The following is a 10,690-nucleotide window of genomic DNA, read 5'->3' as shown; positions in this document are numbered from 1 at the left end:
AAAACACAAACACAGAATCTTTCACAATATTTCGGATTGAGTTATCCAAAATACAATCGGATGTTTCTGGATTCATCCAGTCATTTCCGGACAAAGTGGTTTGGAGTTCGTATGCAATGGACTGAGAAAATCACAGTAAAAATGGTTTGAGAGAAAAGCAAAGTCTTTTCGTTAGGCAAGTGCATAAAATGTCATCTATACAATCAGAAATATCAAGTTTCTTTGCCACAGTTCCTCTACCTTTCTCCATAGGAAACACAAATGTGTAGAGGTGGTATCTCCATGTGGAACCAATCAGTGTTTCCAAGCTCAAAATATAATGTTCCCTGATAAAAATATTCAAAACAATAAAGTCCATCGATTATATCCAGAAAACGCAAACACAGATGCTGTAACAATATCTGGGATTGAGTTAGTCAAAACAAAACCGGGTATTTCCGGTTTCATCCAGTCATATCCGGACAAACTTGTGTGGAATTCACATGAAGTGTACCGAGAAATCACAGAAAAATGGTTTTGGAGAAAAGCAAAGTCTTCTAGTTAGGCAAGTGCATAAAATGTCATCGATGCAAAAAGAAATATCATGTTTGTTTGCCGCAGTTCCTCTAGCTTTCTCCCTAGAAAATACGAATATGTTCAGCTGGTGTCTCCAGGTGGAAACAATTAGTGTTTCAATGGTACAAAATGAAATGTTCCCTGATAAAAACATTGAAAACCATAAAGTCCGTGGTTAATATCAGGAATGCACAAACACAGAGGCTGTAGCAATATCTGGGATTAAGTTAGCCAAAACAAAACAGGATATTTCTGGTTTCATCCAGTCATATCTGGAAAAACTGGTGTGGAATTAGGATGCAATGGACCGAGAAAATCAAAGTAAAAATGGCTTTGGAGAAAGGGAAGTTTTTTCGTTAGACAAGTGCATAAAATGTCATCTATACAAACAGAAATATCATGTTTGTTTGCCGCAGTTCCTCTAGCTTCCTCCCTAGAAAATACGAATATGTTCAGCTGGTGTCTCCATGTGGACCCATTACTGTATCCAAGCTCAAAATAATATGTTCCCCGATAAAAACATTCAAAATAATAAAGTCCATCGATAATATCCAGAAAACACAAACACAGAGGCTTTCACAATATTTCAGATTGAGTTAGCCAAAACACAACTGGATGTTTCTGGTTTCATCCAGTCATATCTGGACAAACTGGTGTGGAATTCCTATGCAATGGAGCGAGAAAATCACAGTAAAAATGGTTTTGGAGAAAAGCAGTCTTTTCGTTAAGCAAGTGCATAAAATATCATCGATAGAAACAGAAATATCATGTTTGTTTGCCGCAGTTCCTCTAGCTTTCTCCCTGGAAAATACGAATATGTTCAGCTGGTATCTCCATGTGGAACCTATAACTGTATCTAAGCTCAAAATAAAATGTTCCCTGAAAAAAACATTCAAAACAATAAAGTCGATGGATAATATAGGGAATACACAAACACAGAGGCTGTAGCAATATCTGGGATTGAGTTAGCCAAAACACAAACGGATATTTCTGGTTACATCCAGTTTTATCCGGACAAACTGGTGTGGGGTTCGTATGCAATGGGCTGCGAAAATCAGATTAAAAATGGTTTTGGAGAAAAACAAAGTCTTTTCGTTAGGAAAGTGCATAAAATATCATCGATACAAACAATAATATCATGTTTGCTTGCCGCAGTTCCTCTAGCTTTCTCCCTAGAAAATACGAATGTGTAGCGCTGGTGTCTCCATGTGGAACAATTAGTGTTTCCAAAAACAAAATTCAACGTTTCCTGATAAAAAAAATTTCAAGGCAATAAAGTCCGTGGATAATATCAGGAATACACAAACACAGAGGCTGTAGCAATATCTGGGATTGGGTTAGCCAAACCAAAACCCGATAATTCTGGATTCATCCAGTCATATCCGGACAATGTTGTGGAATTCGTATGAAATTGACTGAGAAAATCACAGTAAAAAGGGTTTGGAGAAAAGCAGAGACTTTTCATTAGGGTAGTGCATAAAATGTCATCTATAAAACCATAAATATCATGTTTGTTTGCCGCAGTTGCTCTAGCTTTCTCCCTAGAAAATACGAATGTGTAGAGCTGGTGTCCCCAAGATGAACCAATTAATGTTTCTACGGTACAAAATTAAATATTACCTGATAAAAACATTCAAAACAATAAAGTCCATCGATAATATCCAGAAAACACAAAGAAAGAAACTTTCACATATTTCGCATTGAGTTAGTCAACACACCACCGAATATTTCCGGTTTCATCCATTCATATCCGGTAAAATGATGTGGAATTCGTATGCAATGGACAGAGAAAATCACAGTAAAAATGGTTTTGGAGAAAAGCAAAGTCCTTTCGATAGGCAAGTGCATAAAATGTCATCAATACAAACAGAAATATCATGTTTATTTGCCGCAGTTCCTCTAGCTTTCTCCCTAGAAAATAGGACTGTGTAGAGCTGGTGTCTCCATGTGTAACCTATTAGTGATTCCAAACACAAAATTAAATGTTCCTGGATAAAAAAAATTCAAAACAATAACGTCCGTGGATAATAACCGGAATACACAAACACAGAGGCTGTAGCAATATCTGGGATTGAGTTAGCCAAAACAAAACCGGATATTTGCGGATTCATCCAGTCATATCCGGACAAGCTATTATGGAATTCGTATGAAATGGTCCAAGAAAATCGCAGTAAAAATGATTTTGGTGAAAAGCAATGTCTTTTTGTTAGGCAAGTGGAGAAAATGTTATCTAGACAAACAGAAATATCATATTTGTTTGCCATAGTTCCTCTAGCATTCTCCCTAGCAAACACGAATGTGCAGAGCTGGTGTCTCCATGTTGAACTAATTACTTAATCCAAGCTCAAAATAAAATGTTCCCCGATAAAAAACATTCAAAACAATGAAGTCTGTGGATACTATCCAGAAAACACAAACACAGAGGCTGTAGCCATATCTGGGATTGAGTTAGCCAAAACAAAACAGGATATTTCCGGATTCATCCAGTCATATCCGGAAAAAGTTGTGTGGAATGCATATGCAATGGACCGATAAAATCGCAGTAAAAATGATTTGGGTGAACAGCAATGTCTTTTTGTTAGGCAAGTGGATAAAATATTATCTAGACAAACAGAAATATCATGATGGTTTGCCACAGTTCCTCTAGCTTTCTCCATAGAAAATACAAATATGTAGAGCTGGTGTCTCCACGTGGAAACAATTAGTGTTTCTAGGGTACAAAATTAAATGTTCACTCATAAAAACATTCAAAACAATCAAGTCCGATGATAATATCCAGAAAACACAAACACAGAGGCTTTCACAATATTTCGGATTGAGTTAGCCAAAACACAACTGGATATTTCCGGTTACATCCAGTCATATCCGGACAAAGTGGTTTGGAATTCGGATGCAATGGACCTAGAAAATTAGAGTAAAAATGGTTTTGGATAAAAGCAAAGTCTTTTCATTAGGCAAGTGCATAAAATGTCATCTAGACATACAGAAATATCATGTTTGTTTGTCGCAGTTCCTCTAGCATTCCCCTTGAAAATATGAATATGTAGAGATTGTTTCTCCATGTGGAACCAATTATTGTATCCAAGCTCAAAATAAAATGTTCCCCGATAAAAAACATTCAAAACAATAAAGTCCATTGATAATATCCAAAAAACACAAACACAGAGGCTGTAGCAACATCTGGGATTGAGTTAGCCAAAATAAAACCAGATATTTCCGGTTTCATCCAGTCATATCCGGACAAACTGGTGTGGAATTCGTATGCAATGGACCGAGAAAATCACAGTGAAAATGGTTTTGGAGAAAAGCAAAGTCTTTTCGTCAGGCAAGTGCATAATATGTCATCGATACAAACAGAAATATCATGTTTGTTTGCCGCAGTTCTTCTAGCTTTGTCCCTAGAAAATACGAATGTGTAGAGCTGGTGTCTCCATGATGAACCAATTAGTGTTTCTACGGTACAAAATTAAATGTTCCCTGATAAAAATATTCAAGACAATAAACTCCATCGATAATATCCAGAAAACACAAACACAGAGGCTTTCACAATATTTTGGATTGAGTTACCTAAAACACAACAGGATATTTCTGGTTTCATCCAGTCATATACGGAAAAAGTCGTTTGGAATTCGTATGAAATGGACCGAGAAAATCACACTAAAAATGGTTTTGGAGAAAAGCAAAGTCTTTTCGTCAGGCAAGTGCATAAAATGTCATCTATACAAACAGAAATATCATGTTTGTTTGCCGCAGTTCCTCTAGCATTCTCCCACGAAAATACGAATATGTTCCGCTGGTGTCTACATGTGGAAGCAATTAGTGATTCCAAGCACAAAGTTAAATGTTTTGTGATAAAAAACATTCAAAAAAAAAAAAGTCCCTTGATAATATCCAGAAAACACAAACACAGAGGCTTTCACAATATTTCGGATTCAGTTAGCAAAAACACAAATGTATATTTCTGTTTTCATCCAGTCATATCCGGACAAACTGGTGTGGAATTCGTATGCAATGAAGCAAAAAAGTCACAGTAAAAATGGTTTTGGAGAAAAGCACAGTCTTTTCGTTAGGCAAGTGCATAAAATGTCATCTATACAAACAGAAATATCATGTTTGTTTGCCGCAGTTCCTCCAGCTTTCTCCCTAGAAAATAAAATGTGTATAGCTGGTATCCCCATGATGAACCAATTAGTGTTACCACGGTACAAAATTCAATATTCCATGATAAAAACATTCAAAACAATAAAGTTCATCTATAATATCCAGAAAACACGAGCACAGAGGCTTTCACAATGTTTCGGATTGAGTTAGCCAAAACAAAACCGGATATTTCTGTTTTCATCCAGTCATACCCGGACATATGGGTGTGGAATTCGTATGCAATGGACCAAGAAAATCAGAGTAAAAATGGTTTTGGAGCAAAGCAAAGTGTTTTCGTTAGGCAAGTGCATAAAATATCATCGATACAAACAGAAATATGATGTTTGTTTGTCGCAGTTTCTCTAGCTTTCTCCCTAGAAAATACGAATGTGTAGAGCTGTTGTGTCTATGTGGAACCCATTTTTGTTTCCAAGAACAAAATAAAATGTTACCTGATAAAAAACATTCAAAACAATAAAGTCTGTGGATAATTTCAGGAATACACAAACACAGAGTCTGTAGCAATATTTGGGATTGAGACAGCCAAAACAAAACCAGATATTTCCGGATTCATCCAGTCATATCCAGACAAAGTGGTGTGGAATTCGTTTGCATTGGGATGACAAAATCAGAGTAAAATGGTTTTGGAGAAAAGCAAAGTCTTTTCTTTAGGGAATTGCATAAAATATCATCGATACAAACAGAAATATCAGGTTTGTTTGCAGCAGATCCTCTAGCTTTCTCCCTAGAAAATACAAATATGTAGTCCTGGTGTCTTCATGTGGAACCAATTCCTGTATGCAAGCTCTAAATAAAATGTTCCCTGATAAAAAAAATTCAAAACAATAATGTCCGGGGATAATATCCAGAAAACACAAACACAGAGGCTATAGCAATATCTGGGATTGAGTTAGCCAAAACAAAACCGGATATTTCCCGTTTCATTCACTCAATCCGGACAAACTTGTATGGAATTCGTATGCAATGGACCGAGAAAATCACAGTAAAAATGGTTTTGGAGAAAAGCAAAGTCTTTTCGTTAGGCAAGTGCATAAAATGTCATCTATACAAACAGAAATATCATGTTTGTTTGCTGCAGTTCCTCTAGCTTTCTCCCTAGTAAATACGAATGTGAAGAGCTGGTGTCTCCATGTGGAGCCAATTAGTGATTCCAAGCAGAAATTTAAATATTCCATGATAAAAAATATTCAAAACAATAAATTCCGTGGATATATCATGAGCAGACAAACACAGAGGCTGTAGCAATATCTGGGATTGAGTTAGCCAAAATAAAACCAGATATTTCTGGTTTCATCCAGTCATATCCGGACAAAGTGGTGTGGAATTCCTATGCAATGGAACGAGAAAATCACAGTAAAAATGGTTTTGGAGAAAAGCAAAGTCTTTTCATTAGGCAAGGCATAAAATGTCATCTAGACAAACAGAAATATCATGTTTGTTTGCGGCAGTTCCTCTAGCTTTCTCCTTAGAATATACGAATGTGTAGAGCTGGTAACTCCATGTGTAAACAATTAGTGTTTCGCAGCACAAAATTAAATGTTCCCTGAAAAAAAACATTGAAAACAATAAAGTCTGTGGATAATATTTAGGAATACGCAAACACAGAGGCTGCATCAATATCTGTGATTGAGTTAGCAAAAAAAAAAAAAAGGATATTTCCGGTTTCATACAGTCAAATCCAGACAAACTGGTGTGGAATTTGTCTGCAGTGGACCGAGAAAAGCACAGTAAAATGGTTTTGGAGAAAATAAACTCATTTCATTATGGAAGTGCGTAAAATGTGATCTATACAAACAAACATATCATGATTTTTTCCCGCAGTTCCTCTAGCTTTGTCCCTAGAAAACACGAATGTGTAGAGCTGGTTTCTCCATTTGCAAACAATTAGTGTTTCCAAGCACAAAATTAAATGTTCCCTGCCAAAAACATTAAAAAAAATAAAATCCATGGATAATTCAGGAATACACAACACAGAGTCTCTAGCAGTATTTAGGATTGAGTTAGCCAAAACACAACCAGATATTTATGGTTTCATCCAGTCATATCCGGACAAACTGGTGTGGAATTCGTATGCAATGGGCCGAGAAAATCACAGTAAAAATGGTTTTGGAGTAAAGCAAAGCCTTTTCATTAGGTAAGTAGATAAAATATCATCGATGCAAACAGAATTATCTTGTTTGTTTGCGTCAGTTCCTCTAGCGTTCTCCCTAGAAATACAAATATGTGGAGCTTGTATCTCCATGTTGAAACAATTAGTGTTTTCAAGCATAAATTAAATGTTCCCTGATAAAAAACATTCAAAACAATAAAGTCCATTGATATTATCCAGAAAACACAAACTCAGTGGCTTTCACAATATTTCGGATTGAGTCAGCCAAAATAAACCCGGATATTTCCGTTTTCATCCAGTCATATCTGGACAAACTGGTGTGGAATTCGTATGCAATGGACTGAGAAAATCACAGTAAAAATGGTTTTGGAGAAAAGCAAAGTCTTTTCGTTAGGCAAGTGCAGAAAATGTCATCTAAACAAACAGAATTATCATGCGTGTTTGCCGCAGTTCCTCTAGCTTTCTCCCTAGAAAATACGAATGTGTAGAGCTGTTGTCCCCATGACGAACCAATTAGTGTTTTAAAGCACAAAATTAAATGTTCCCTGATAAAAACATTCAAAACAATAAAGTCATTCGATAATATCCTGAAATCACAAACAGAGAGACTTTCACAATATTTCGTATTGAGTTAGCCAAAACACAACCGGAGATTTCCGGTTTCATCCAGTCAGATCCGGACAAAGTGCTGTGGAATTCGTATGCAATGGACTGAGAAAATCACAGTCAAAATGCTTTTGGAGAAAAGCAAAGCCTTTTCATTGGGTAAGTAGATAAAATATCATCAATGCAAACAGAATTATCTTGTTTGTTGGCCGCAGTTCCTCTAGCTTTCTCCCTAGAAATACAAATATGTGGAGCTGGTATCTCAATGTTGAAACAATTAGTGTTTTAAAGCACAAAATTAAATGGTCCCTGAAAAAAAAAACATTCAAAAGAATAATGTCTGTGGATAATATCAGGAATACAAAAACACAGAGGCTGTAGCAATATCTGGGATTGAGTTAGCCAAAACACAACCGGATATTTCCGGTTTCATCCAGTCATATCCGGACAAACTGGTGTGGAATTCATATGCAATAGACCGAGAAAATCACAGTAAAAATGGTTTTGAAGAAAAGCAAAGTCTTTTCGTTAGGCAAGTGTATAAAATGTCATCTAGACAAACAGAAATATGATGTTTGTACACCGCAGTTCCTCCAGCATTATCCCTAGAAAATACGACTGTGTAGAGCTGGTGTTGCCATTATAAACCAATTAGTGTTTCAACGGTACAAAATTAAATGTTCCCTGATAAAAACATTAAAACATTAAGTCCATCGATAATATCCAAAAAACACAAACACAGAGGCTGTAGCAATACTTCGAATTGGGTTAGCGAAAACAAAACCAGATATTTCTTGTTTCATCCAGTCATATCCGGACAAACTGGTGTGGAATTCATATGAAATGGACCCAAAAAATCACAGTAAAAATGGTTTTGGAGAAAAGCAAACTCTTTTCATTAGAAAGTGCATAAAATATCATCAATACAAACAGAAATATGATGTTTATTTGCCGCAGTTCCTCTAGCTTTCTCCCTAGAAAATACAAATATGTAGAGCTGGTGTCTCCATGTGGAACCAATTACTGTATCCAAGCTTAAAATAAAATGTTCCCCAATAAAAAACATTCATAACAATAAAGTCTGTGGATAATATCCACAAAAAACAAACACAGAGGCTGTAGCAACCTGGGATTGTGTTAGCCAATACAATACCAGATATTTCCGGTTTCATCCAGTCATATCCGGACAAAGTGGTGTGGAATTCGTATGAAATGGACCGAGAAAATCACAGTAAAAATGGTTTTGGAGAAAAGCAAAGTCTTTTCGTTAGGCAAGTGCATAAAATGTCATCTATAGAAACAGAATTATCCTGTTTGTTTGCAGCAATTCCTCCAGCTTTCTCCCTAGAAAATACGAATGTGTAGAGCCGTTGTCTCCATGTGGAAACTATTAGTGTTTCAACAGTTTAAAATTAAATGTTCCCTGAAAAAAAATTCAACTAAATATAGTCCATGTATAATATCAGGATACACAAAGACAGAGACTGTGGCAATATTGCGGATTGAGTTAGCCAAAAGACAACCAGATATTTCTGGTTTCATCCAGTCATATCCGGGCAAACTGGTGTGGAATTCGTATGCAATGGACCGAGAAAATCACAGTAAAAATGGTTTTGGAGAAAAGCAAAGTCTTTTCGTTAGGCAAGTGCATAAAATGTCATCGATACAAACAGGAATATCATGTTTGTTTGCCGCACTTCCTCTAGCTTTCTCCATAGAAAATATGAAGGTTAGAGCTGGTGTCTCCATGTGGAAACAATTAGTGTTTTGCAGCACAAAATTAAATGTTCCCTGAAAAAAAACATTGAAAACAATAAAGTCTGTGGATAATATTTAGGAATACACAAACCCAGAGGCTGTAGCAATATCTGGGATTGAGTTAGCCAAAAAAAAATGGATATTTCCGATTTCATTCAGTCATATCCGGAAAAAGTGGTGTGGAATTTGTTTGCAATGGACCGAGAAAATCACTGTAAAAATGGTTTTGGAAAAAATAAAGTCATTTCGTTATGGAAGTTTGTAAAAGTCTATCTATACAAACAGAAATATCATGATTTTTTCCTGCAGTTCCTCTAGCTTTCTCCCTAGAAAATACGAATGTGTAGAGCTGGTGTCTCCATGTGCAAACAATTAGTGTTTCCAAGCACAAAATTAAATGTTCCCTGCAAAAAAAATTGAAAAAAAATTAATTCCATGGATAATATCAGGAATACACAAACACAAAATCTCTAGCAGTATTTAGGATTGAGTTAACCAAACACAACCGGATATTTCTGGTTTCATCCAGTCATATCTGGACAAAATGGTGTGGAATTCTTATGCACTGGACTGAGAAAATCACAGTAAAAATGGTTTTGAAGAAAAGCAGTCTTTTTGTTAGGCAAGTGCATAAAATGTCATCTATACAAACAGAAATATCATGTTTTTTTCGCAGTATTCTAGGTTTCTCCCTAGAAAATATGAATGCGTAGAGCTGGTGTCGCCATGTGGAACCAATTACTGCATCCAAGCTCAAAATAAAATGTTCCCCGATAAAAAACAATAAAAAAAAATAAAGTCTGTTCATAATATCCAGAAAATAATAACACAGAGGCTGTAGCAATATCTGGGATTGATTTGCCAAAACAAAACCGGATATTTCCGTTTTCATCCAGTCATATCTGGAGAAACTCGTCTGGAATTCATATGCAATGGATCTAGAAAATCACAGTATATATAGTTTTGGAGAAAAGCAAAGTCTTTTCGTTAGGCAAGTGCATAAAATGTCATCGATTCAAACAGAAATATGAGGTTTGTTTGCCGCAGTTCCTCTAGCTTTCTCCCTAGAAAATACGAATGTGTAGAGCTGGTGTCCCCATGATGAACCAATTAGTGTTTCAACGGTACAAAATGAAATGTTCCCTGATAAAAACATTCAAAACAATAAAGTCCATCGTTAATATCCAGAAAACACAAACACAGAGTCTTTCACAATATTTCAGATATAGTTAGCCAAAATACAACCGGATATTTCTGGTTTCATCCAGTCATATCCGGACAAACTTGTGTGGAATTCATATGCAATGGACCGAGAAAATCACAGTAAAAATGGTTTTGGAGAAAAGCAAAGTCTTTTCGCTAGGCAAGTGCATAAAATATCTTTGATACAAACAGAAATATCATGTTTGTTTGCCGCAGTTTCTCTAGCTATCTCCCTAGAAAATACGAATGTGAAGAGCTGGTGTCTCCATGTGGAACCAAGTAGTGATTCCAAGCACA

This window comes from Lepus europaeus, unplaced genomic scaffold, assembly GCF_033115175.1.
Source record: "Lepus europaeus isolate LE1 unplaced genomic scaffold, mLepTim1.pri SCAFFOLD_30, whole genome shotgun sequence".
Taxonomy (NCBI): Eukaryota; Metazoa; Chordata; class Mammalia; order Lagomorpha; family Leporidae; genus Lepus; species Lepus europaeus.
This window is presented reverse-complemented; position numbering follows the sequence as displayed.